At 48.7% G+C, this 25,818-nt stretch overlaps 1 long non-coding RNA gene and 1 pseudogene across 4 annotated transcripts; one reads left to right on the forward strand and one right to left on the reverse strand.

The window, feature by feature from the left end:
• The first annotated feature begins 182 nt into the window (after positions 1-182).
• Positions 183-12,382, forward strand: LOC133228126 (uncharacterized). Of its 4 annotated transcripts, none has more exons than XR_009730082.1 (6): positions 183-506; positions 1,333-5,207; positions 7,548-7,855; positions 8,312-9,356; positions 10,035-10,290; positions 12,224-12,382. It is a non-coding gene; the product is annotated as an uncharacterized LOC133228126 (long non-coding RNA). The 4 variants fall into 4 exon arrangements; XR_009730080.1 differs by having other exon boundaries at positions 1,333-1,411; positions 1,820-7,855; XR_009730079.1 differs by having other exon boundaries at positions 1,333-7,855.
• Positions 12,383-19,458: 7,076 nt separating this feature from the next.
• On the reverse strand, positions 19,459-19,916 carry LOC133227382 (large ribosomal subunit protein eL29-like; annotated as a pseudogene).
• Between the last annotated feature and the right edge of the window lie 5,902 nt (positions 19,917-25,818).

Below are 25,818 nucleotides of genomic sequence, written 5' to 3' on the forward strand. Positions count from 1 at the left end.
ACCCAAGAAGTGACCCCGAGGTAGACGAGGGCTTGTGGTAAGCCACATTCCCTGAGGAACACTGGACACACTCACCTGCCGCTACCAAGCGGTGATGGGTGGTTCAGGCAGGGCTGTTCACATTATGGAACAATGCTAATGTGTGTGTATATATATATATATATATACCCACTTTTTTTTAACCCCACATTACGAATTACCCAAAACCCACTAGGTGACAGAGCCATAGACCCTCTGACATTATTGTTGTTCAGTCGCTCAATCGTGTCCGACTCTTTGTGACCCCGTGGACTGCAGCACACCAGGCTTCCCTGTCCATCACCAACTCCAGGACTTTGCTCAAATGCATGTCCATCGAGTCGGTGATGCCATCCAACTATCTCATCTTCTGTCGTCCCCTTCTCCTTTTGCCTCAGTCTTTCCCAGGATCAGGATCTTTTCCAACGAGTCGGCTTTTCGCATCAGGTGATCGAAGTATTGGAGCTTCAGCTTCAGCATCTTTCCTTGTGAGACATTAGTCCAGAGAGACTAATAAAGTCCCTTTACACCCAAGATAATATGCGAAGGGAGTGGTCATCGAGGTTCACATTATTGTCACAGCTACTGATTTAGGAGAGGAGGGAGAGATGCTTCAGAGCCAGGGTGAAGTGGAGGCCCTCCCACACTCTCCAGGGAAAGACCTTTGTCTTAAAGACATCTTCTTTTTAAAAAGAAGAGCAAGGTGAGAGGGGAAGAGCACCAGAGTCCTCACCTGAGGGCTAGCCCTAAGGCCAGGTTTATCAGTTGGCTAAGCTGTGTGACCCAGGACAAGCCATTGCCTGTTTTGTGCCTTGGCCTCTATCTGAGAAGAGCAGATCGCTCACTCTCCAAGGTCTGTTCTGGCTCTAAGATTCTATGATCCTCTGACTTCCTCGCTTATGGAGACTTCAGAACTTGGCTGTAAAGCCTTTCTCTTTAAACTCCAGGCCAGCCTGCCAGCTTTGAGGAGTTAAAGCAGCTGTGACAGCAATGCTAGGTTAACCTCAAAATTAAAAATGCAGTCATCTGCAGACATAGAGAATAGTTATTGCCGGGGCGGGGGAATGGAGAGAGTAGCATGGAAACATATACACTGCTGTATGTAAAATAGATAGGCAGTGGGAATTTACTCTACGACTTGGGGAACTCAAACCTGGGCTCTGTGACAACCTAGAGGGGTGGGATGGGGTGGGAGGTGGGAGGTGGGAGGGAGATTCAAGAGAGAAGGGACATGTATACTTATGGCTGATTCATGTTGACATAAGGCCGAATCCAACACAACACTGTAAAACAATTATCCTTCAATTAAAATAGATAATTTTTTTTTAATGAAGAGGAAAAAGAAGCAATCATCTAAAACCACTGATGACAGATCTGTTTCTGGATGCTACGGGTTAGTCGCTCCTGTGGAACTGGAACTCCGCTTTCAGAGAACGGTGTGGTGAGGGGTGGGTGCTGGAGTGTAGCTCCTGGCTCAGAAGAAAGGTGAGGTAGAGACCTGGATTCCTAACCAGTCCTGCAGCATCACCGACAGAGCCCAGGCCCTGGACTTTATAGATTCCACAGTGAGAGTAACTCAGGTCCAGATAGAGGAAATGGACCTAATAATAACATTCAGGAAATTATCTGAGTAATTCAAGTACAAGCACACCTGGAAAAAATAGGGAATGGAAAGAGAGTTATCCTCTCAATACATAATTGCCTTGGTTTTCATTTCCTGATTAGGAGAAAACATGCCTCAGAGGAATGAGCTGTATTCTCACCTCAAACAGCCTTCCTCCCTTTTCTCACTCTCTTTCAGATCCGTCTCTTTCTCCTCGCTTCCCCTGGGGTTTCAAGTCCAGGAGACTAGGGTTTCAAGATGCAGATCTGTATGCAGAGTAGAGAATATGGCCTCACAAGCCCTCAGGAGAAAAGGGAGCTTCCTAAGCTCAAGTGATCAGACCCGTTAGTGAACATCACAGAGTGTCTGGCAAGTGTCCTTGGCATCAATCTCCAGTGTCCCCACTCAGGCCAAATTCAAACAACTACAAGGTCCATGTCAACCCAGGGCCTGGATCCTGCTTCACCCGGATCAAGATCCTAGGGACCAGAGAGGGTCATCGATCATCTTCCTGGCCTAGGCACCTCAGGACTCCCCCACAGTTGAAGGAAACGCTTTTGTTTTTCATCTCCAGTATTCCTACTATCCATCCTCCATCCCAGGGGATGCGTGCAGTGGGGAGTCAAGTGAAACGGTCTAAGAAGACAGCTATGAGATTTGGTTAATTTTCCAAAGAGGTGGTAAGACAGCTTCTGATGTGAGCTGCGCTGTCCTGCTGAAAGGACTGGAGGTCAGAAGGGCCCTTTTGTTCAGAATCCTTTTGCATCTGAGAACTGTACTCATTGTGTGGACCAGCCGACTCTGTTCTCCATTTCTTTGTGTATTTCGTGTTATATAACACTCAAGTGAACCCAGGCCAGACAGATTATGGGTTTTAGGGGGGTTTTTTTGTTTGTTTTTAATTTTTTAATTGAAGTATAGTTGATTTACAATGTTGTGTTAGTTTCAGGTGTACAGAAAAGTGATTAAGCTATATATATATATATATTCTTTTATATATAATATACTTTTATTTATAATATATGTATTTTTCAGATTCTTTTGCCATATAGGTTGTTACAAAATACTGAGTATAGTTCCTTATGCTATACAGTAGGTCCTTGTTGGTTATCTCTTTTATATATAGTACTCTGCTGTGTTTAGTCACTCAGTCATGTCTGACTCTTTGCAACACTGTGGACTATAGCCCACCAGCCTCCTCTGTCCATGGAATTTTACAGGTAAGAATATTGGAGTGGGTTGCCATGCCCTCCTCCAGGGGATCTTCCCAACCTAGGGATCGAACCCAGGTCTCCTGCATTGCAGGAGGATTCTTTACTGTCTGAACCATCAAGGAAACCTAAGAATACTGGACTGGGTAGCCTATCCCTGCTCCAGAGGATCTTCCTGACCCAGGAATCAAACCAGGGTCTCCTGCATTGCAGGCGGATTCTTTACTAGCTGAGCTACCAGGGAAGCCCATGTATAGTACCGTATATATGTTAATCCCAAACGGCTAATTTATCGCCTCCTTTCCTCCTTTGGCAGCCAGGGCTCAGGTGGTTAGTAAGAGTGACATAGCCACATATGCACACAGTGGGGCAAGGCCAACTTGACACATGATGACCAGCTGCTCAACCTCTGAGAGCATAGTCCTATTTGTTCACCAGCATAACAACTGGCATAGCAGAGACATGTAGTAGTTTTAATTTATGGTTTGGAACCATAAAAACTGAGTTCAAATGATATCTTCTTTTCAAGTGCCAGTTGCTAGGGTCTCTAAGATAAATAAGACAAAATCCTAACCTGATGATGATACGTCTAGCTCCACCACCTGTTGATATTTATAGCCTCTTGATGGATGTATGAGATGCATCTTATGAGCCTTATCACACTGGCTAGATGTTGCCTTTTTTTCCTGCCTCCACAGCTCCCTTCACAGCCAGCCAAATCTGTGCAGTTCAGCCATCTGGGACAGACAGTCGCTTGCCCATCAGGTCCCCCTTGGCTGCTGCTGTACAGCCAGGCTGGCTGACCGCGTGTCTGGAGTCTCTGAGCCATCTACTACTTCTGCATCAGATGAAATGTCACACTGAAGGATGTGGCTTTTAAGCAGCCCTCAATGGGGAATCTAAGGGAATTAATTCCCTCTGGGGAACATTTTGGGGCTTCCCAGATGGTGCTAGTGGTAAAGAACCTGCCTGCCAACGCAGGAGACATAAGAGACACGGTTCGATCCCTTGGTTGGGAAGATTCCCCTGGAGAAGGAAATTGCAACCCACTCCAGTGTTCCTACCTGGAGGATCCCCATGGACAGAGTAGCCTGGCGGGTTGCAGTCCATGGAGTCACAAAGAGTCGGACACGACTGAAGTGACTGAGCCTGCGGCCTGCACGAGGGACATTTGACTGATAGAAAGAGGAAATGAGAGGGAGCTGGGCAAATACATTATCTTTCCTTCCTGCCTCCTATGGTCTGTTCTGAGTCGTGATTTTCTAACACTGTCTGGAGACATCCCATATGGCTGAGCAGACGTACTTCCTAAAGCACCTGCCCTGGCTCTTTGCAGAGGGTGGTGAAGCACCTACCTGCAAGAGAACAGACCGTCCTGCACTGCTTCTCTTCCTAGCCCACCTCGTTTCCCTTTTCACTCACTCTTGCTGCCTTCTCAATCAGATTTCATCTCTGCTTTCAGATCCTGTTTTCTAGAGTAACAGAGCTAAGACAACCGGTTTTACAAGTGGTTCTAGAAAGCGAGTCCTCAGGATGGATTTTTGGGTTGTGTCTCCTCGCTGTATGAAGTCAATAGAGTCCTTTGCTGGTGACAAGAGAGATAGCAGTAGCTTTGATATGCAATAGCACCACAGCTTTCACGTATTTAACTGGGTTGAATTGATGGAGAGGGAAACATTGGGAATACAAGTGGCTGTGGCTGTTCAGTCGCTGAGTCATGTCCAACTCTTTGCAGCCCCATGTACTGCAGCACACCAGGCCCCTCTGTCCTTCACTGTCTCCCGGAGATTGCTCAAATGCATGTCCATTGAGTCGGTAATGCTCTCTAACCATCTCATCCTCTGTCACCCTCTTCTCCTATTGCCTTCAATCTTTCCTAGCATCAGGGTCTTTTCCAATGAGTCAGCTCTTGACAGCAGGTGGCCAAAGTATTGGAGCTTCAGCTTCAGCATGAGCCTTTCCAATGAATGTTCATTGTAGATTTCCTTTAGGATGAACCAGTTTGATCACAAGGGTAGCAGAACTGCAAAAATAGACTAAATGCATGGCCTTGATAGGCATCCACGTCAAAGCAGAGCCCTGATAGGGAAAGACTGGGACCCTGAGACCGGGGATAGGGGTGGATGAGTTTCTTGACCCTTCAGATCTCCTGAATGTTCCTGCCCAAAGAAGGCTTCTTCTCAAGACCTGGCCCCGCCACTTACTGCCTCTGCCAAAACCCAGAGTCAGGCTGTCGCACAGCCCACACTTGGAAGAAGTCCTGCTCCAGGGAGAAAGAGCATGCTTGCCACAAATCTTGTGGGACTTGGCTGGTGTGCACTGGCAGGAACTGTAGAAGCATGTGGGAGTGGATCTGGAAGATGTTCTGTTTGCAGGTGGGGGTGAAGCAGGAAGCTCAATTGGAAGAATTTACTAATTTGGGGATATTCACATAGAACTCGAGATTTAATATTTTAGTAAGGATGCTTGGAGCTTGCCCGGAGAGTTTGCTAGGGTGGCTTTTTGAAGCCTGGTCTCAAAAATGGCCTACAGTAAGCAAAGTGGAGAAGCCAGATTTCCATGTGCAGTGTTGAGGAAGGGGTCAGAAGATTCAGGAAGGAGGGACTATTAGAAGAGTTTATCATATACAGCTCAAGAATCCACCACATGACTAGTTCCCTGGGCTGGCCCAGAGGACACACTCTTCACTAAAGCAATAAAGAGTGTGCTAGTAAGGAAGTCTGTTTTGTTTTGTTTTGTTTTGTTTTTGTGAGCATGACATGACTGACCTTGTAGTTCAAGGTTGATGGTACGGGGGAAGCTGCTGTGGGACTGAGCTCCATGATTTTAGTGGAGATGATAAAAATCACAGAACTGCAAAGCCCTGGTGGGAGCACATGATCATAAAGGACAAGGTGGGATACTTACCACAATGGACAGCAAGGAGGCAGGAAGACCAGTGTGACTTTATCTGCAGGAACCCCTGGTGTTTGGATAATAAATCATGGTGTTCCTAAAGGGAGGGTATTCATTGTCAAAATTGGGCTTCCCAGATGGCACTAATGGTAAAGAACCCACCTGCCAATGCAGGAGACATGAGACACAGTTGCCCTGGGTTGGGAAGATTCCCTGGAGGAAGGCATGGCAACCCACTCTAGTATTCTTGCCTGGAGAATCCCATGGACAGAGGAGCCTGGTGGGCTGCAGTCCATGGGGTCACAAAGAGTTGGACACGATTGAAGTGACTTAGCATGCACACACACACATATTGTCTAAATTGAGCCACTTTCAAGAGTGAAAAGTGTGCTAGTAATGATTACGTGGGGGAAATAAGTGTACACTAGAACCACCCCAGTCGAACTGATACCCATGGTCACCCTACCAGGAGTGATAGGTGGGCAGCCAATTAAAGTATTACTTGATTTGCATAATTAGAAAGAACAGAGAGCTATGAGCAGAAGGCCAACTTCAGTCACCATAGTGAAAAATCATACACCCTTACCTCATTTCTAAATTGACACCAGATCTGGTCCACAGCTCTTGCCATTGTTGAGGGAGTTCAGCCGGCCAACAGCGAAGACTGATACTGAGCCTGCAATACAGCAGCCCTCCCCAGGGTAACCAGATAGACAGCTGGTGGAAAAATAGAAACCCACAAGGCTATATTGATTATAAATAAATACATAAATAAGTGGTGTAGAAAGGAAGAATCTTGTTTACAGTAGAATGTAAAGGTGAATGGAATACCAGAGTTAGAAAATCATCACTTTGCAATCCTCATAGTAGACTTTTTTCAGGCAAGAGTCATAAATGCATGCTAGGGGACATTTCAGTGAGGAGCAGGATATCTGCATGATCTTAAGTGTCTTACTTCAAATTGCTTGTAAGTTTCAAGGGGAAGAATGGTAACTATTCAATGGAGTAACACAGTACCTTGACCAGGTGATCAAAGTTATTATCACCAGTTATGGGCTGATGAACATCTGCTACTGCTGCTAAGCCATTTCAGTCGTGCCCGACTCTGTGCGACCCCAGAGACGGCAGCCCACCAGGCTTCCCCGTCCCTGGGATTCTCCAGGCAAGAACACTGGAGTGGGTTGCCATTTCCTTCTCCAATGCATGAAAGTGAAAAGTGAAAGTGAAGTCGCTCAGTTGTGTCCAACTCCTAGTGACCCCATGGACTGCAGCCTACCAGGCTCCTCCATCCATGGGATTTTCCAGGAGTGGGGTACTGGAGTGGGGTGCCATTCACGTGTCTCCAAATGTGATATCCAGAGAACACAACATCCCCTATACAACAGTCTGACTAGCATCCTTAACATGAATCTAATTATGAAGAAACATCATACCAATCCCAAATAAGGAAACTTCCATTCAAAAAACTATATTTTTAGAACTGTCAATGTAATAAAAGACAAAGGAAACCTGTGGACATGTTCCAAATTAAGGAAAGACTAGGAACTTCTCGGGTGGTCATCCCACAGGCCACATGGCAAGGCCAAAAAAAAAAAAAAAGAGTTAAACTAAAAAAACATGATGGCTAAATGTGATATCTGATCATAAACTAGATCCTGACCTAAGAGGGAAAAAATGGTGTAAATGACATTAGTGGTTCAATTGACAAAGCTGGAGTCTAGATGTTCAATTAGATAAAAGTATTGTGTCTTTGTCAGCTTTATGGAAGTTAGTAATTGTACTATAGTGATGTGAGAGAATATCCTGATTCCTTTTCTTAGAAAATGTACCTTAGGGGACTTCCCTGATGGTACAGTGGATAAAAATCCCCTGCCAATGCAGGGGATGTGGCTTCGACCCCTGGTCCAGGAAGATTCCACATGCCACAGAGCGACTAACCCTGTGAGCCGAAACTACCGAAGCGTGTGTGCCTAAAGCTTGTGCTCCACAAGGAGAGAAGCCAGCACAGAGAGAAGCCTGGGCACTGTGACGAAGAGTAGACCCCGCTCACGACACCTGGAGAAAGCCTGAGAGCAGCAACAAAGACCAAGTGCGAGCAAAAATTTTTTAAATAAAAATAAAGAAATAAGTAAAGAAATAAATAATTTATTTTAAAAAAGAAAATATGAGGTATACCAGGGGAAAGGGCTATTCAATGTGTAACTTACTCCCAAGGGGTTCAGGAAAATACCTCACTCTGTGTGCGTGTGTAGAAGAAAATAATAAAAGATTTAAAGTGAAATGTTAATGGTAAAGAGTATGCAGACAGTGTTTGCACTATTCTTATTCCTGCCACTTTTCTGTGAGTTTGAAATTATTTCCAAGTGAAAAGTTTTTAAAAGGTGAGGGGAGCACTAACTCCTGAAAACATAACAACTGTCTATTATACTAAGCCTGTAAGGCAGGTATTATTATTCCCATTTTACAAAGGAAGTAACTGGGGTTTAGAAGGTTAGGCAACTTGCATAAGATGATACAATTAATAAGTGGCAGAACTAGAAGATTCTCTTAATCCAACTCTTTTTTTCTATTTTTTTTTTAATAGCAAGAAGAATGTGGATTTAAATGGTCGTCACAGTCAAGACCCAGATGTTCTTATGATCAAAAAGTTTTACTGTCCTGATGTTTCAAACTTTTGCCTCCTAGAGAAGTCCCTTGAATTTCAGGCTCATTAGTTTTTCTAACCAAAGCCCTGGAGAGGGATCATGGGAGAAGGGGGAGCACAGAGGAGAAATGAAAGCAAAGGGACTCAGACCAGGGAGGCCCCAGGGAGAGGACCCCACTGGGGCCTGAACGACCCACGGGCAGCAGCGGGCCCTGGACAATGGTTCTTCCTGCCAGGTGTAGGGTTCTGAGGTGCTCTGAGGACATTTGGCTAGAGGGAGCAGAAATTTAAGACTTTCTTGGGTTTCAGCTACTTTTTTTCCCAGAGAGGACGAGGATCGTCTGCTGTGAAATGACAATGGCAGCCTTCAGAGAAGAAACCTCCTGTCACTCCTGACAGTGCAGTCAGAGGCCCTGGGCCCGCCCCTTCACAAAAAGACTGCAGACTGCATGACTTACATACAACAAACATTGATTTCTCACCATTCCAGAGGCTGGGAAGTCCAAGATCACGGTGCTGGCAGAGCCCAGACACTGGTGAGGACCCACTTCCTGGTTCCTGCACAGCCAGCTTCTCAGTGTGCCCTCGCCTGGTGGAGGGGACACGGGAGCTCTGCAGGGCCTCTTTTACAAGGACACTAATCCCATTCATGAGGGCCCCACCCTTATGACCTAATCACTGCCCAAGGTCCCATCTCCTAAAACCATTGCACTGGGAATTGAGAATTTGACATATGAATTTTGGACGGACAGAAAAATCAAGTCTTTTGGGACTTCCTTGGTGGTCCAGTGGTGAGGAACCCACTTGCCAGTGAAGGCGACACGGGCTCAATCCCTAGTCTGGGAAGATACCACATGCCACGATGCAGCAGCTAAGCCTGCATGCCACAACTGCTAAGCCTGTGTTCTAGAACTCGCGAGCCACAACAAGAAGCCACGGCAATGAGAAGCCCGTGTACCGCGATGAAGACCCAGTGCAGCCATAAGTAAGTAGATAAATAGACAGGTAAATAAAATACAGTCTCTAACAGCAGCCATCTTGCAAATACTTGAATTTGGTCTCTATGGGTTTCCTGAGATTCATGCAAAGAGGAGCCATCGCTCAGATGCCTTGGGACACTGGGGTTATGTGAGGAAGCCCCTTTTGGCTCTTGGGCACTATAGGAAGACAAAAAGAAGCAGTTTAATAAAATAGCATCTGTTTCCCAAATGAATAGGTAAGTGCGGTGACCCAGGCCTGCCCCAGCTAATGAATGAGACCTAAGGCAGTTGCTATGGAGACGCATGATCTGGGTCGTACAGGACCTACCCTGGGAGTTTCTGAAGGTCCAGGAACCCAAGTGATACAAAGGGCACTCTATCTGCCAATCTCAGCTGCCTGCAGCATCCCATCTGAGGCAGGCAGCCACCTCTAGGTGTTTGGTGACTGCCACAGGGTGTGTATGTGAAATAGTCATGGAAATTGGAGCAGGAAAATCATCCTTGAGCAGAATGAGTGCCTGACTCACCACCCTGCCACTGAGCAGTTTTTCTGGGTTCAGACCTCTCTACTGTGCCCTAAAAATCTTTGTACAGGTCAGGTTCATTCTATATGAGTCAGGGATCAAGCAGAAGACAGGTGGGACTCTCGAACTGGTTTTTAAGTGAAAGATATTTTTTGACAGAGGCAGAGGGGAGATGACGGGACCATTAGGGATGGTGCAGAACCCAGAAGCTGTTACCTGCCTGAGGCCTGAAGGAGCAGATGAGGGCAGGAGACGGGAGCCCAGTCCACCAAGGACAGCCTCCGGCACATCGCAGAGCAGAGAGTAGACTGTGGAGCAGATCGAGTTGACCAGTACACTGGATCTCCAGGGCCCGGACACAGGCCCGGTGCCTTCCAGGGAATGTCCCACACCCGGAGATGAAAAGGAAAGACAGGTAAGATGGGACAAGGACTCTACACAAGAAGGAAATTCAGGCATTTGTGTATCTGGGCCACGAGCTAACCACATTGAGAGGCTGACTGTCTGCCCAGCCTCTGAAGAGGCTGGAATACTGAAGAGGGAGTGTGAGCCCAGTTTTACAGTGGGGTGTTCAGTTTTCCCAGAGGAGACGACCACAGGGTCTCCTGTTATCAGTCTCCCTGGAGGCTCCCTGGTGTCTAACCTGAGGAAAGAGTCAGCATTAGACACGTGCCAACATGTCTTCCTTCCTTAATGCTAACACTTTCCTCGACCTTATGATAGACAATTGTCTGGGGAGCAGTTGAGAGACCATGACAAGCATCTCTCTTGGCAGAGGAAGTGCTACAAAAAGCTAAAGAGGGAGCCTACGCCCTCACTGTTATTGTCACATGTTATTGCTGACATTTACTGAGAACATATGATGCGCCAGACGCTGAGTGCTTTTCCCACATGGACTCAGTCCAGCCTCACACAGCAACCCTAGGAAATGGGCACCATTATGGGCTGAAGACGGTGATTGCAACCATGAAATTAAAAGATGCTTACTCCTTGGAAGGAAAGTTATGACTAACCTAGACAGCATATTAAAAAGCAGAGACATTACTTTGTCAACAAAGGTCCATCTAGTCAAGGCTATGGTTTTTCCAGTAGTCATGAATGGGTGTGAGAGTTGGACTATAAAGAAAGCTGAGCACCGAAGAATTGATGCTTTTGAACTGTGGTGTTGGAGAAGACTCTGGAGAGTCCCTTGGACTGCAAGGAGGTCCAACCAGTCCATTCTAAAGGAGATCAGCCCTAGGTGTTCATTGGAAGGACTGATACTAAAGCTGAAACTCCATTACTTTGGCCACCTGATGCGAAGATTTGACTCATTGGAAAAGACCCTGATGCTGGGAAAGATTGAGGGCAGGAGGAGAAGGGGACGACAGAGGATGAGTTAGTTGGACGGCATCACCGACTCAATGGACATGAGTTTGGGTGGACTCTAGGAGTTGGTGATGGACAGGGAGGCCTGGCATGTTGTGATTCATGGAGTCACAAAGAGTCAGACATGACTGAGCGACTGAACTGAACTGATGGACTGAACTGTTATTGTTGTTCAGTCACTCAGTCATGTCTGACTCTTTGTGACGCCATGGACTGCAAAATGCCAGGCCTCCCTGTCCTTCACTCTCTCCCAGAGTTTGCTGAAATTCATGTCCATTGAGTCAATGATGCCATCCAACCATCTCTTCCTCTGTTGCCCCCTTCTCCTTTTGCCTTCAGTCTTTCCAAGCATCAGTGTAAAGCTTTCCAATGAGTTGGCTCTTCGAACCAGGTGACCAAATTATTGGAGCTTCAGCTTCAGCATCAGTCCTTCCAATGTATATTGAGTGTTGATTTATTTTAGGATTGACCGATTTGATCTCCTTGCTCCAAGGGACTCTCAAGAGTCTTCTCCAGCACCACAACACAAAAGCATCAATTCTTTGGCATTCAGCCTTCTTTATGGTCCAACTCTCACATCCATACATGACTACTGGGAAAACCATAGCTTTGACTAAACGGACTTTGGTCAGCAAAATGATGTCTCTGCTTTTTAATCTACTGTCTAGGTTTGTTGTAGCTTTCCTTCCAAGGAGCAAGTGTCTTGTAATTTTGTGGCTGCAATCACCGTCTGCAGTGATTTTGGAGCCTGAAAAAATAAGATCTGTCACTGAGCCATGATCTTAGTTTTTTGAATGTTGAGGATGACTTGTGTCCCCCCTCAAATTTGTATGCTGAAGCCCTAACTATATGGCCGTATTTGGAGATGGGGTCCCTACGGAAAGGATTAAGGTTAAGTGAGATCGTAGGCTGGGGCCCTGACCCAATAGGGTCAGTATCTTCACAAGAAGAGGCACCAGATAGCTTGCCCTTCCCTACAGAGTATGTACTGAGGAATGGCCATGTGAGGACATCGCAAGAAGGTGACCACCTCAAGCCAGGAAGAGAGCTCTCCCCAGAAACTAAATTTACTGGCACCTGGATCATGGACTTTCCGCACTCCAGAACTCTAAGCAAATAAATGTCTATTGTTTCAGCCATCCAGACTGTGGTATGTTGTTCCAGCAGCCCACGTTAAGACAAGCACTATCAACATTCCCATCTTATAGGTGAGGAAACTGCAGCCTAGGGAAGCTAAGTGGTTGTCTTAGGTCACCCCATGTGCCTTTGATCTTGTCACCTCACTGGGTCCTGTTTTTCTTACAGGGAGGGGGTCGGTGGAAATAGATCAGGGACCATAAACTCAATTGTCAGCATGTCAGGCAAGGAACAGAAATGGGTGACGCTGGCCGAGTGGGTACGGTGGCACGCTGGAGAGTACTGTCCTCTTTAAAGAGGAGGGAAGCCCTAGTCTGCCTCCACCAATGGTTGGCCAAATGATTACAGTTTTTCAGGACAAGCTTGGGGGACTTCCCTGGTAGTCCAGTGGTTAAGAATCCGCCTGTCCCTGCAGGGGGCCTGGGTTCGATCCCTGGTCAGGAAACTAGATCGAGCATGCTGCAGCTACGACCTGGCATGCCAAAAAAAGTAAAAGAGACAACTTGGAAGTCTGGCTCTTTGGGGGAAATGCTCTGGTTTTTCAAATATCAGCAACAAATTCCATCATATAAGAGTGTGTAGGCCAATTAAAACATGGCTACGGGCCATGTCTGATATATAGTGTCCCCTCTGGAGTAGATGATTTTTGTTTTAACCCTTCTCCTCCTTCCTCTCTCCTTGGCCATGGTTCTCTGCCTTTTGAGATGTTCCTGTGGCGTCTCTAAGTCCCCTGCCTTCAGGAAAATGATCACCATATCATGATCCAGAAGGGTTTCCAGGTACAGTCCGTGCAAAGAATACTGTGCAGACTCAGCTGAGCCATGCAACCTTGAACCCGTTTGCTCTTCTGAAAATTGGTTCAACGACAGCCACCTCGCAGGAGTTGTGGAAAGATTAAATAAGACCCGGCAGGAGGAAGCAACTGGCAGAGGAGGAGTTAGCTGTGTGTCGAGCCCCTGCTGGGCTCAGCACTTGCTGACCGTCATCAGACATCTCAATGATGGGTGTGTGAACTCCTTACCTGCGGCGCGCGGATGGCTTGGTTGGCTGTAACATTCTTGAAAGAGAAACTATCGGCCAAGTTCACCAGAGGGTGACCTAGACAGCCCAGAGGCCTGGCTGGGAGATGGAGAAATCGTCAAGGATGAGAGAGCAGTAATTTCACCCCCTGGAAGGCAGGAACCCAACAGCATCCTCTGACCCCCCCACCCCCACCCCCACCCCCTATCCCCGGCTTGGGAGGCATAATTAGTAACCATGTTCATAATAATGCCCTGTGAGTTCTACTCCTGCTTAATAGCTGCCTGTAAAAATTCCAGTGGGTCCATTTTTAGTTGGAGCTAATGAGGGTTAAAAACTCTCCGGGCTGCCCAGAATACCCTCTGGGAGGCTCTCCCAGGAAAAGGGTGTTTACTGAGCTCCTGATTAAGGAACAGTCAGTCTACTTTGTATCATCTTTCACCAAAGCCTTTATCAGCATGTGTTTTGCACTGCTGGGGTTTTTGTTTTGTTTTGTTTTATTATTTTAACAAATGAGATCCGATTATGTGTATTCCAAGGGCATGACTCAAGTTAGCTGTGTGCCAGCTGGGAGGAGGACAGAGGCAGTTTTCTGGGGCCAGTTTTCCCTTTGCAGAGCCAGAGGGGAGTCATCAAGGAGTTCAAGAAATGCAAAAGGAGGCAAGACCCACTGTCTGCCAGGTCTTTCCTGCTGGGGACAGCTCAGTGGGCAAGGGGTGCTCAGGGAGGACTTTAGCCTGGAGAAGAATAAGTGGGTCAAAGGCAGCTGAGTGGAGGAAAAAAAGCCAGAAAGGGACAGAGCGGGGAAGGCGTGTGGATCAGAGATGCTCCCGAGGCATGTGGGGAGACTTCCCCAAGAAGCTGAAGAACTGGCATGTGGTCGTACAGGCAGGCCCATACAGAGCAAGAAGGAGGACCTGGGTGAAACTGCTTTGGGACTGGATTGAGACTCTGGGTTAAAGCTGAATCCACTCTGGGCAGATCAAGGAAAGGTTTAAAGATTCTAACCTTAGGAATCACTTTCAGCCCCCAAAACCAGGAGATCAAAAACTACGTTTTCAGAAGAGATGATGGGGAGGCCTTTGGAGTAGAGAAGCGTGCTCACTGGACTTGGGGCTCATCCCTTCAAGAGCTGGCTGAATAATCCTGGGCATCCCCCTTCCCTTCTCTGAGGCTTGGTCTATAAAACAAAGGGATTGGATTAGACCTCTAGTTCTAAGCCTCAGCAGCACATGAAGAGCACCTAGGGAGCCACTAAAAATTCTGATATCTGGGCAACAGCCCAGACCAATCAAATCAGAATCTTTCCAAGAGCGGGTCCAGGCGTTGGTATCCCATAAACTGGAGGACTGTACAGATCCAAGATGGAGATCACCTGGACTATGTGGTCTCTAAAAGCCTCTGTCAGCCCTGCTGTCATATATTAGGTCTTCAAGGAGAGAAGAGACTGGATGATTGGCAGGCAGTCACCAGCGGAAGCAAGGCATGGACCAGACGGCCTCTTGAGATTCCACAGCCCATAACGTTCACAGATTTGAGGCTCCAAGTGAACAAACTCTTGCTGCCAAGCCCCCACCAGCTATATTTCTCCCTATCAATTCATCCCACAAATACTGAGCATGTACTCTAGGCCTAGCCCTGTTTCTGGGGCTGGGGATACAACAGTGAAGGATACAACAGTTCAGCTCTTGGAAAAGACCTGAAATCACGAAGCTGAAGAGGAGGATGCAGGATGGCGTGGAGAGCAGGAGGGGAAGGGAAGTTGGGGAATCTGACATTCACACAGAGTTCTCCAGACTGTCACAGTTTCATCAAACTCCTAAGGTTACCGGGATCTGTTCCTGTTGCGTTAATCCCATCTCCCTTTACTCCCAACCTCCTCCTTCAACTGTGGGGTCATCACATTTGCATTTAGCAAGCCATCTTAGGGTTAGACAAATTCTTTTCCTCCACCCAAAATGCATACTCTCAAGTATACACCATGATGTCTTCCCAACTCAGTTTAAGCTCCCCACAGCCAAGGACTGGGCCTTGAGTCTTCAGGGAGGGTTTGGTGTAGTTTAGAGCATGTGGGCTACAGACAGGCAGCCTGGAGTCAGATCTTGCCACTGCCTCTTCCCAGAGGTGATCACTGCATGACCTTGGGTAGAGTACTTAACGGCGCGCCGGCCGCTCACCTCAGATCTGCATCTTCAAAACAGGGATTACAGTCATACCACCTCTCACATTCTTACAAGGAATAAAATGAATTCCTGAAGGGAAAGCAGTGTGGCCCCTGAGCACACTCCACAGGTGGTAATTGTTACCATCCTAGAGCCCAAGATGTTAAATGAGCTCGTTCTGATCAAACTAATGGAGTGACCTGCAAGGTTGTACGTTGTGGGAGCATCTACTGTCTTTCTCTCTTTCCATTTGTGTCTGATACATTGGTTGGGGAATGCTACATTCTCTTGCAGGTAGATAGATCGAGTCCGAGATTTCAGCAGATTAATTCAGTGGGAGTTCATTGTTCTCTCATAAAGTCTTAATGGGTGTGGGGAAGGGGGTGCTCTGCTCCATGCAGCCATGAAGGACTGGGGCTTCCTTGGTGGCTCAGACAGTAAAGAATCTGCCTGCAATGCAGGAGACCTGGGTTAAATCCCTGGATCAGGAAGTTCCCCTGGAGAAGGAAATGGCAACTCACTCCAATATTCTTGCCTCGAGAATTCCATGGACAGGGGAGCCTGGTGGGCTACAGTCCATGGCAGGGTCTCAAAGAGTCGATGGGACATAACTGAGCGACTAACACTTGCACTTTTGAGATGGGAGAAAATCCTCGAGCCGCTTTCTGCACTTGTTCACAGCACCTTTCGCAGGCTCCCTGTGGCATGCGACGGGGTTCTTACCAGTGGAATGTCGGTGGAAGTGATGCCATTCCCACCCTGATACAAAAAGCTCCCAAGTTATATTCTCTTTCCCTTGTTCTGAGTTTCTCTGTACATTTCTCTCTGTCTCTCTCAGCTTGTGTGCCATGGGGTTGTCAAAGCCCTGGGGTGCCTTGAGCCAGAACCCAGTCACATGCCACAAGGAGCCTGGGAAAGGTGCAGTGAAGAAGGGCAGGAGGGGCCTCTTGGATTGTCTCCCGTCTCAAACCCCAGTACAGGGGGGCGTTATCCCATCTGGGGTCTCACTGGGACCAGTGCGTGTGTGCACGGCTCTGTTTCTGTTCTCTGTCACCTTCTCCTGTTACTTTCCTCCAATCTCTGTTCTCTCTTCAATGGCGTCTACTCAGTGTTGGGCTTCTGTGGTTGCAAACAGGTTGACTGTTTGGCCACTGAGTGCTTCAGTGGAGATACACTCTAGGGACCGTGACAAAGGATGTTGGGAGGGGGATGGGGTGGGAAATGCCAGCACAGGAGCCTTCCTGAAGGAATTCTGTGCATGGTCACCTCTACCCACTTTTTACGAGATGAGAGTGTTTGATCCCAGGCCACTGGACTCCCAGGAGCCAGGGAGGGACTTTTAGCCCCTGACACTTTCCCCTGAACAGTAGCTGTCATATCACCTGGAAACTTGATAGAAATACAAATTCTTACCCCCACCTTGGACTGCTGAATCAGAAAATCGGTTCAGAGAGGTTAGTAACCTGCCAGATGCACACAGCTAGTAAGAGGCAAGACAAAAGCAGTTGAACAAGTCCTTGGGTGATTCTTCAAGTCTGAGAATCTGGGCTGTACCCGTGGAGCCCCTGATGAGTTCAGTTCAGTTTAGTCTCTCAGTCATGTCTGACTCTTTGTGACCCCATGGACTGCAGCATGCCAGGCCTCCCTGTCCATCACCAACTTCAGGAGTTTACTCAAATGCATGTCCATTGAGTAGGCGATGCCATCCAACCATCTCATCCTCTGTTGTCCCCTTCTCCTCCTGCCTTCAGTCTTTCCCAGCATCAGGGTCTTTTCCAATGAGTCCGTTCTTCACATCAGGTGGCCAAAGTATTGGAGCTTGAGCTTCAGCATCAGTCCTTCCAATGAGTATTCAGGACTGATTTCCTTTAGGATTGACTGGTTTGATCTCCTTGCATTCCAAGGGATACTCAACAGTCTTCTCCAGCACCACAGTTCAAAAGTTATCAATTCTTCAGCACTCAGCTTTCTTTATGGCCCAACTCTCACATCCATATATGACTGCTGGAAAAATGATAGCTTCGACTATACAGACCTTTGTCGGTAAAGTACTGTCTCTGCTTTTTATTATGCTGTCTGGGTTGGTCATAGCTTTTCTTCCAAGGAGCAAGTGTCTTTTAATTTCCTGGCTGCAGTCACCATCTGCAGTGATTTCGGAGCCCAAGGAAATAAAGTCTCTCACTGTTTCCATTGTTTCCCCATCTATTTGCCATGAAGGGATGGAGCTCCAGCTGGAGGGCACCAACAGGACGGTGCCTCACTCTGCCACCCAGTGACCGCAGAGTGAACAAGGGGGACAGCCTCGGGACTGAGGAGGCAGTACCGCTCATATGATCCATCAGTGAGGAAACAATAATGCAAAACACTGGGGAATCCACAGGCCGCACAGGCTGTTCACCCAAGGCTGCCTCATGGACAGTTTTAAAGATTTAGAGTCCAGCTCAGAGCCAACCCCAAAGTCTGTTTCCAGAAGGGCAAGCCCACCTGTGTTTACATTTCATGGGGACCTGGCAGAGTGGGCTGGAAGAGGCCTCAGTGTTCAGACGGTGACCCCATCAGGGGCCAGGGGCCAAAAGCTGCTGTCATGTTCAGGGGGTTCCAGGAGAAGCAGGGCTGCCTCGTCCCTGGGCGAGCACACAGCTCTGTCCAGACCCTCTGAGCAAGGCTGCTCACCTGGTTTGGCCCTCTCTGGGTCTCTGCCAGGAGCTTGGGGAGCCGGGAGAGAGGACAAGAGATGACCCCTCAGGGCTCAGCCCCCTGCAGCCTGTGTGACCAGCACTGTAGAGGTGGGGCTGCCGCCTGAGCTTACCCAGGAGCGAATGTCCAGAGAAAGACCTCTTGCTATTTGCCTTGCCCCTGACAGTGCTCCAGGGCACTAGCTCTGATTTAGTGTTTTTAAGGAAGGAGCTGGCAGCTGTGGGGGTCCCCGGGAGGTGGCCAGCTTGCTGGGAAGGCTGTGCCTTTGGTCCTGACATCTGGCTTGCCCTGACTGTGCGCTGGAGACACAGACTCTAACAGAAGGGGAAGGGCGCGGGAACCCGCATCGGTAGGGCGTCCTGTGCTGTGTGGGGAACCCGCCATCTCCGCCTCATTTAACCCACTGACTCTGAATTCCCAGCATGACTCGGCTCAGAGAGGTGAGTAACCTGCCTCCAGGTAGTCAGCTAGTGAGATCTAAAACCAAAGCCTCTGTGTGCTCTGTCCATCTCTCCCAGCTGCCGCTTCCCCACTGCAGAACACTTCTGGGCTGGTTATCATGCCAGGCAGTCTCAAATCCAGAAACCCATGGGATCCCACAGCGAGAGAGCATCCTTGCCTAGCTGCCCTGCCCTCAGCTCTCAGGGTCCTCTTTGATGGCTCAACGGAGGATGCTCCAGCCAACTCAGAAACCAGGGACGCGGGCCTGTGCTCCCAGCTCAGAGGGAGAGCCTCTCCATCCCAGGGCAAAGCAACATCCAGAAGGTGCCTGTCTCCACCCTCGCAGGGCTCCCAGCGACGCCCCCCCTCCAAACCCCAGCAATGGGTGCAGAGCAGAGTCCGAGATGGGGGAGTGGAACAGAAGGAAGAGCACTAGCTCAGCTCTGCCAGGGGAGGGACAGACGGGGCCCCTTGTGCCGCATGGAGCAGCGCAGCCACCTCGAGCCCCACATGCAGGTGGCCGGCCAACCGGACCTGAGCCAAGCCTGGGATGATTGATGTCGTGCCCAGATGCCCTGCTGTCTCCTGGGTCCATCGGGTAGGCCACAGACACCTCATGCTACAGGTCACTGGAAACCAAGGTAGCTTTTTGTTTTGTTTTTGACAGATCCTGTCTCAGATTTATTTGTTCAGATCCCAAATGAGGGCACCGGCACTATGCAGACAGCAGCCCAGGGGTCACATCGGCCCTTCTGTCCTCATACTGGCAGATGAAGGTCTCTACTCCAGAGCTTTGGTGCCTGGGCACCCTTGGGAGCCAGAGCTGCAGCTGTAGGTGCCCAGGCCTTGGTTGAAGCCTTGGCCTGGGACTTTGGCCGGCAGAGCCTGAGACCCTTGATGATGCGGGCACGGGCACGTTTCCTGAGCTTGGGCTGAGTGGTGTAGGCAAGTTGGCTGAGCTTGCGGCTGCCGCCCACTGGGATCTGGGGCTTGATTTCCTTGGGCTTCACGAGGGCCTTGACAGCCTCAGCCTTGGCGTTGTCGGCATCTTCTTCAGGCCCTTCTTGTTGTGTTTCTTGGCAAAGTGCATGATCCTCAGGAACTTGGGGTCCACCGCCTTAGGAGACTCATATTCTTGTGATTGGGATTTCTTGATGCCGTTTCTGGGCCATTTTCAGGACTGGTTGTGCATGGTGTGGTTCTCGGACTTGGCCATGTTTGCATTGGGGACAGCAGATCCTGAAGCGCCTGGTACCAGACGAGAAAGAACCAAGGTAGCTTTTTGAGATACATTTTCTGCTGCAGACTCTCAACTACATAACCGTCACTAAGATAAACACAGGAGAAGCATGTGTGGGTTTAAACTTCAAACTTTATTCAACATACAGGTGTTATCAAAGAGCCTAACGTATATGAACCTCCAGCTCCCTCCGGGTATCTGACTCAGGAGCAAGTAGGCATGGCTTGTTCAACTTTATGGCAAAAGATCCCCAGATCTCCAGGTTTGGGAATCAACAATGTGACTGATTTTCTCCTTGAGGAAGTCAGCCCTGACTAATCATTGGAAGGACTGTTGCTGAAGCTGAAGCTCCAATACTTTGGCCACCTGATGCAGACTTGACCTAATGGAAAAGATCCTGATGCTGGGAAAGATCGAAGGCAAAAGGAGAAGAGGGCAGCAGAGGATGAGATGGTTAGACAGCATCACCGACTCAATGGACATGAGTTTGAGCAAGCTCTGGGAGATGGTGAAGGACAGAGGAACTTGATGTGCCACAGTCCATGGGGTTGCAGAGTCAGACACGATTGAGTGACTGAAGAGAACAAGAAGTGTGGCTTATGATCATTGTCATAATTAGCAGCCCAGAGTGTCCACCTCTCTATGCCTGACTTCCGTCACTGACCCAGATCCTCGCTGCAAGTCTCAGAGGATGGAGCGTACATAGCAAGGGGGCTGCCTTGAGCACACTAGTGAGAGTTTACAGGGGGCCCGATGCCCAAGAGCAGTCCAGGCAACTGTCTCATGGGTGCTGAAGGCAAGAGTGCCAGCAGCAGATTGGTGCCAGGGCTAAGAAAGCCAGCCCATGATGCCCACCAGGCTGACCATCTGTGCCAATGCCTTAGGGATGTGCCTCCCTCCAGGTCATCCCTCAGGTCAGAGTCTGAGGCTGAGGTTGTGCCTGCCTCTTCCTGCTTGGGTTTTCTGACCCTCTTCCCTGGTGGCTCAGAGGGTAAAGCATCTGCCTACAATGTGGGAGACCCGGGTTTGATCCCTGGGATGGGAAGATCCCCTGGAGAAGGCAATGGCACCCCACTCCAGTACTCTTGCCTGGAAAATCCTATGGACTGAGAAGCCTGGTAGGCTACAGTCCATGGGGTCACAAAGAGTCGGACACGACTGAGTGACTTCACTTTTTGCCAAGGAGGCAGCTCATATGAGTCAAGGGAGAGGCCTGCCTTGCGAATCTGTCCTAGTCCCAGCTCCATTTTTTTCTAGCTACACAACTTTTGGCAAGGCTGAGCCTGAGTTTACCCCTCTGCAAAATGTCTGTGATCAGTGAGGCTTCAGAGTTTATTATAGGAGGCTCTTGGGGCCCTAAGAAAGGAGATGCTGAGATATTGTCAGCAAGCACGTGTACACCGTTTTGCTTAGATGATAGGCTTGTTGGGGGTGGGTTGGGGAACGGGGAGCCGGCCAGGGTGATGCTGAAGTCTCACCCAGCACCTCTTGGTGCTGCCAGGGTTACAGGAATCAAAACCTGTTTCTCACATGTGGTGACCGTGATGGTCAGATGAGATCATGCAGTGAAGCCCTTTGGGAACTGTAATGCTCTCAGCAGATGGGGTATGTTATTGTCTCCTCCTCTAGAAGGACCTTAGCCTTTCAGTCGGGAGCCTGACCAGCATTGCTTGCTAATGGATCAGTGATGTTCCTGTGGACCCTTCTGCAGTGAGGCCTTCAGTGAGCTTTTTCCCAGCTGTGGACGATGCCCCAAGTGGTTCTCTGGCTCCTTCTTAAGCCAGAGGCTTGGTTGGATCCTCCAAGCCCCCTTCCCCACCCCCCGAACCTTGTTTACTGGAGGAATCTCTTCACTTAGCAGCAGCCCAAGTAGGCCTCCAAATAAGCGGTAAGAACCTGCAGAGGCAAAGATGGCCAGTTGCTTTCACAAGCAACCCACCAGCACGAACAGGTGGGTCGCTTCTGAAAAATTTCATGACAGCATCCTGGGTCTAAAGAATCAATTTCTGGGAGTGAACTGGAACAACCTGTGAGGTTTCTTTTCATTTGGTTTTGTTTTTTTCATTGCAAGCATCCCTGCTTATTGTTGTACAAACTGAATTTGAGTTTTGGAAAGGGTGTTTCATGGGATCTGGTCCCCTGCCCAGCTAGAGTTCCTGTAAACCCTTCAAATTCAGGACAATCTTTCCCAATTTTAAAGTGCTCACTTGTTCCTAGGAGGCGATGAAGTGACAGGAACACACCAAATATACCAGCCACATATTCCTTTTGGGAAAGTCAGCTGAGCTAGTGCGGAAGGAAACTCAAGAATAAAAACAGCACTGGGGAAGTAGGGTTTCAAATGCATTTGCTAAGGGCAGAGCTTTTGCCCAGGGCAGCTTTTGCTAAGCTCTTGTTTGGAGAAGACAGAAAACTCGGGGGAGGTCCCACAGGGGCCTGGAGATGCTCCTGCCAGATGCAGCTCCAACAGCAGCTCAGCTCAGAGCCTTCCCCAGCCCCACCCACAGAGTTCATATTCGCTAATGTGCCTCAGCACTCGGCCCAGGTCCCCTCCTCAGCACTTTCTCACCGTTTAAATTCTCCATACGTCTGTCCTCACCAGACTACCAGACCCAGCAGCAGGTCTCGCTTGGCTCTGCAACCCTGGCCCGAAATTACTGTTTAATGTTTGTTGAACGAATAAACGAATCAACCCTATAATTAACCTGTGAGACAGAAACCCGGAGAAGATCTTGAATTTTAAAAGGTAATTTAAAGAAGAAGAAAAAAATGGAAGTCCTAATCATACAATTCATTGTGTTTATGAATATTACAGACAAAACATAAACAGGAAGAGGAAGGGTTGGGTGAACCCATACTTGATAGTTCTAGAAGTGAATACGTGATTCCGGGAAGTGGTTGTCTTTTGTGAGTCTGACCCGCGTGGCCATGCCGGGATCACCAGGTAACTCCTAGAACGTAAAATGTAAGCCCACAAACATCTCTTTCCCTCCTTTCATTTTTTTTTTTTAAATTTCCTAGTCACGTCGTGCTTGCCTGCAGTGGAAGTGTGGAGTCTTAACCCCTGGACTGCCAGGAAAGTCCCTTTTTCCCTCCTTTACTTGCTCAGGAGGCCTTAGCATCAAGCCCAGGAGTTTGGCCTGTTGAAAGTGCTGGATTTTGTGCCCAGACTCTGGGACAGAGTCTCTTCTCTCCTTTGCTACCTTTTCTCCAAAACAGGTAGGCGTGTTGCTTGCCATCCTCGATTCATGGTGATCAGGATGCTGCCGGAACCAGATACACATCGATGCCGTCTTCACCAGGGAGAACGCTGCTTCCTAGAGGCTGGTTTTCCCAACCCTCCTTTCCTAGGAGCAAAGTCCGCTGCCTCCGTCTCAGATCCACCCTGTTCTCTGAAGCGGGCCAAAAGCAAGGGGGAGGGAGGAAGATAAACATCTGATAGGGAAGAGCGACCGCTGACTCTCTCCAGGGACCGCCTGGCCCGCCCCATGTCTCCCATGGGTGCTCAGGTTGTTTCTGCACAGGTGCCCAATGCCGTGTGTCCTGCGCAGGCTGGAGATGGGCCAGCGGTGCCATCTGCGTGCCTCCCTTCCATGGCCACAAATGCACCTGCTGGGCTCAGAGCCATCCAGACGGTTAAGAAACTCAATCTCTACCCTGCTCCTCTTCACAGGGAAAAGACAGAAGCCTCCCCTCTGGCTCATGAAAGAAACAGCTAGGTCCTGTTTCCAGCCAGGCTGGAGGAAGGGTTTCTGGGGCAACCTAGAGAGCAGGTACGGGGTTGGTGGGGAGCTGAGCCTGGGGAGAACCCCCTAAAAAGTTACTGTGTGCTCAGCCCACCCAGGGAAGGGAGATCAGAGGCAGCTTCTATAGGGTGGGAGCTCTCAAAGTATGGGTCCCAGACCTGCTGCGGTGCATCATCTGGGAGCTTGTGAGGGACACCAGTCCTCGGGCCCCACCTCACACCTGCAGAATCAGAACCTCTGGGGTGGGGCACAGCATGCTGGGGTTTACCAAGGACCCTCCCCAGGGGATTTGGAGGCAAGCCCGAGATGCTGAGTGTCTGGATCAGGCCTGCCGGGAGAGTGAGCCCTGTTGTGGGAGGCGGGGCCTGGGGCCTGGGGACTTCAGAGCAGCTCCACCCATCTGCCCCAGTTCAGTTCAGTTCAGTCGCTCAGTCGTGTCCAACTCTTTGCGACCCCATGAATCGCAGCACGCCAGGCCTCCCTGTCCATCATCAGCTCCCGAAGTTTACCCAAACTCATGTCCATCGAGTTGCTGATGCCATCCAGCCATCTCATCCTCTGTCGTCCCCTTCTCCTCCTGCCCCCAATCCCTCCCAGCATCAGGGTCTTTTCCAGTGAGTCAACTCTTTGCATGAAGTAGCCAAAGTATTGGAGTTTCAGCTTCAGCATCAGTCCTTCCAACGAACACCCAGGACTGGTCTCCTTTAGGATGGACTGGTTGGATCTCCTTGCGGTCCAAGGGACTCTCAAGAGTCTTCTCCAACACCACAGTTCAAAAGCATCAGTTCTTTGGCGCTCAGCTTTATTCACAGTCCAACTCTCACATCCATACATGACCACTGGAAAAACCATAGCCTTGACTAGACGGACCTTTGTTGGCAAAATAATGTCTCTGATTTTGAATATGCTGTATAGGTCGGTCATAACTTTCCTTCTAAGGAGTAAGCGTCTTTTCATTTCATGGCTTTAATCACCATCTGCAGTGATTTTGGAGCCCCCCAAAATAAAGTCTGACACTGTTTCCACTGTTTCCCCATCTATTTCCCATGAAGTGATGGGACCAGATGCCATGATCTTCGTTTTCTGAATGTTGAGCTTTAAGCCAACTTTTTTACTCTTCTCTTTCACTTTCATCAAGAGGCTTTTGAGTTCCTCTTCACTTTCTGCCATAAGGGTGGTGTCATCTGAGCTTATTGATATTTCTCCCAGTATTCTTGATTCCAGCTTTTGCTTCTTCCAGCCCAGCGTTTCTCATGATGTATTCTGCATATAATTTAAATAAGCAGGGTGACAATATACAGCCTTGACGTACTCCTTTTCCTATTTGGAACCAGTTTGTTGTTTCACGTCCAGTTCTAACTATTGTTTCGTGACCTGCATATAGGTTTCTCAAGAGGCAGGTCAGGTGGTCTGGTATTCCCATCTCCTTCAGAATTTTCCACAGTTTATTGTGATCCACACAGTCAATGGCTTTGGCATAGTCAATAAAGCAGAAACAGATGTTTTTCTGGAACTCTCTTGCTTTTTCGATGATCCAGCGGATGTTGGCAATTTGATCTCTGGTCCCTCTGCCTTTTCTAAAACCAGCTTGAACATCTGGAAGTTCATTATTCACGTATTGCCGAAGCCTGGCTTGGAGAATTTTGAGCATTACTTTACTAGCGTGTGAGATGAGTGCAATTGTGCGGTAGTTTGAGCATTCTTTGGCATTGCCTTTCTTTGGGATTGGAATGAAAACTGACCTTTTCCAGTCCTGTGGCCACTGCTGAGTTTTCCAACTTTGCTGGCATACTGAGTGCAGCACTTTCACAGCATCATCTTTCAGGATTTGAAATAGCTCAACTGGAATTCCATCACCTCCACTAGCTTTGTTCGTAGTGATGCTTTCTAAGGCCCACTTGATTTCCCATTCCAGGATGTCTGGCTCTAGGTCAGTGATCACACTATTGTGATTATCTGGGTCGTGAAGATCTTTTTGTACAGTTCTTCTGTGTATTCCTGCCACCTCTTCTTAATATCTTCTGCTTCTGTTAGTTCCACACCATTTCTGTCCTTTATCGAGCCCATCTTTGCATGAAATGTTCCCTTGGTATCTCTAAGTTTCTTGAAGAGATCTCTAGTCTTTCCCATTC

Source organism: Bos javanicus, chromosome 16 (genome assembly GCF_032452875.1).
Source record: "Bos javanicus breed banteng chromosome 16, ARS-OSU_banteng_1.0, whole genome shotgun sequence".
NCBI classification, from domain to species: domain Eukaryota; kingdom Metazoa; phylum Chordata; class Mammalia; order Artiodactyla; family Bovidae; genus Bos; species Bos javanicus.